This window comes from Zingiber officinale, chromosome 1A (genome assembly GCF_018446385.1).
Source record: "Zingiber officinale cultivar Zhangliang chromosome 1A, Zo_v1.1, whole genome shotgun sequence".
NCBI lineage: Eukaryota > Viridiplantae > Streptophyta > Magnoliopsida > Zingiberales > Zingiberaceae > Zingiber > Zingiber officinale.
In genome coordinates this window covers 120,598,210-120,601,055 of record NC_055987.1, presented here as the reverse complement: position 1 = coordinate 120,601,055, position 2,846 = coordinate 120,598,210, and positions in this window count along the sequence as shown.

The window sequence follows — 2,846 nt, the reverse complement described above, 5'->3', positions numbered from 1 at the left end:
TTCTATTTGGTTAAACCTAAGGTTATTTAAGAAAATTAAATATTAAACTTCTTTAAAAGGCTTTGTCTAGGCGGTGGTGGATGATCCCATACCCAAGAAGGCCTAGTACCTCGCTATGCAGTCCTGGAAGTCAATTTTAGAAATTAATATTTAATTGAATTTATAACATCGGTGGATTTGGGTCAATAATGTTAAGCATCGTTTGCGATCCAAGTTTAAACCACTAAGAACAGATAAGTTAAATTTGAAATCAATAATGTTAAGTTCCGTTTGCGATTCCTAATTTAATTTCTAAAGAACACAATAGGTTGTTAGTAAAGGTTCAGGACTTGTACAAAATTTTTGTACAGGGGAACTGATATGATATTCCACATAGCAACCAACACTTAGTTGAGCTCAACATGACAAATTTTATGGGTTAAATACCCCTTTAAACAATCCCGTCTATTAAATCAATTAGTACATTATTAAAGAAGTCATAACTACTATAATTGTAACATGACCCAGCAATAATCATAGTACTAATATCATTAATGACATAGATCAATTATGGATGTGTAGTACAAGAATGACATGAAATGTGATCTACAAGTGTCTATTCTCAATAAGTCCTCTTTATAACCCAAACCGAGTCTAAATAATATTTATTAAAACTTTATGCTAAAATACAGTGGTAAATCATGATTCAACTTTATGACTCTAAATGGGGTCCACATCATATTTACAACATCCAAATACAAAACTGCAACAGTAAATATGATATCCATATGTCAAAAAAGTCAAAATTATGTACACATATAGAAAAACTGTAATATATACAATGAGCCAAAAATATGTGTTCATGAACATAGAACATCACACAAAACACAGATTTTTACATAATGGGTACTTCAACAAAAGGAAGAACCCCCATATTCAGCACATGCCGATGAAACACCTTGGGTGATAAACCCTTAGTGAGTGGATCCACTAATATAGAATATTTGTCCTTATATGCTTTATCATTATTTGATCATTCTGAACTTTTTCTTTAACCGTCAAAAACTTTATGTCGATGTGTTTAGACTTCAACGAACTGCGGTTGTTCTTTGAATACAATTCTATAGTTTTGTTATCACAGTTGATCCTTAATGGCCTGTCAATGCCCCCCCCCCCCCCAATGATCTGTAACCATGTAATAAGGTTTCACATTCATATCTCATGGTTGGAAGCTTCATAGTAGGCTATAAACTCTGTCTCCATAGTAGAAGTGACTATTAACATCTGTTTGATGCTTTTCCATGATATAGCCCCTTCTGCTAACATAAAGACATGCCCTTAGGTAGATCTCCTACAATCTAAGCATCTAGCAAAATCAGAGTATGAATATCCAATGATTTCCAAATGATCTGATCTCCGATATGTGAGCATGTAATCTTTTATTCTTTACAAATACCGCATAACCCTCTTTACGACTTTCTAATGCTCTGGTCCAGGGTTACTCAAATATCTGCCCAACATTCTCACAAAGTATGCAAGATCTAGACGTGTACATACCTGAGCATACATTAAAATCCTTACTGATGATGCATAGGGGAATTGTTGTATTTTCTTGATCTCAAGTTCAAAATGTGGATATTGTTGCAAGCTAAGTCTATCACCCTTTGCCACCGAAGTATCGTCGGGAGTATAATTCTGCATGCCATACCAAATGAGTACTTTTTCTATATATGCCTTTTGTGATAGTCTAAGTGTGTACATTGATCGATAACGAACAATCTGTATGTCTAAGACAAAATATGCTTCACCAAGATCCTTCATTTCAAATTCACTGGATAGAAATGACTGGATTTCTAGTAGCAGCCTCTTATCATTGCTTGCCAACAATATATCATCTATATATAGAACAAGTATAATAAACTTTTTCCACTGAACTTGATATACAAACATTGATCAACTGGGTTCTCCTTAAAACCATATGAAGAAACACTTGATCAAACTTCTAGTACCATTGACGAGATGCTTACTTTAAACCATAAATGAACTTCCTTAGTTTACATACTAAGTTCTTTGAATCATCTGACTCAAAGTTCTCCGGTTGCATCATGTATATAGTCTCTTCAATGTTTCCATTGAGAAACACAGTCTTAATGTCCATTTACTGTAGCTCTAGGTCATAATGAGCTACAAGTGTCATGATTACCCTAAGCAAGTCTTTCATCAAAATAAGCGAAAAAATTTTCTTGTAATCAATGTCCTCCTTCTGAGTGAATCCCTTAGCAACTAGGCATGCCTTATACTTTTCGGCATTGCCATATGAATCTCGTTTGATTTTAAATATCCATTTACAACCAAAGGGTTTCACACCTTTAGGTAATTCTATAAGTTCCCAGATGTCATTATCTAACATAAACTTCATCTCTTCCTTCATGACATTGATCCATTTTTCTGGATGAGGGCATTGCTTGACTTCTTGGAATGATATGAAATTATCTTCCAACCTAATGTCAAATTCATGCTCTTGGAGATATACATAATCACGAGACATCGTGGATCTCCTCTCTTTAATGGATTTTCTTAGTGACACTTGATCTTGAGGTGGTTGGGAGTCATTCTCAACCATAGGAGGGAATACCTCTATTTAAGATAATATACATTCTAAATGAATTGAAGGTGACATGAGAATATCATGACCAACTACCCCTTTCAGTTGTATAGCTTCAACTATATGTGGAACGGTAACTATTTCACTATCAACTGCATTAGTAGTTACCATATTAGGATCATTAATGTTCTCCTCAAATGATATTTCCCTAACTTTATCACTCCCACCATTCTTAATGAATTTGGCATTACCCGGCTCGAAA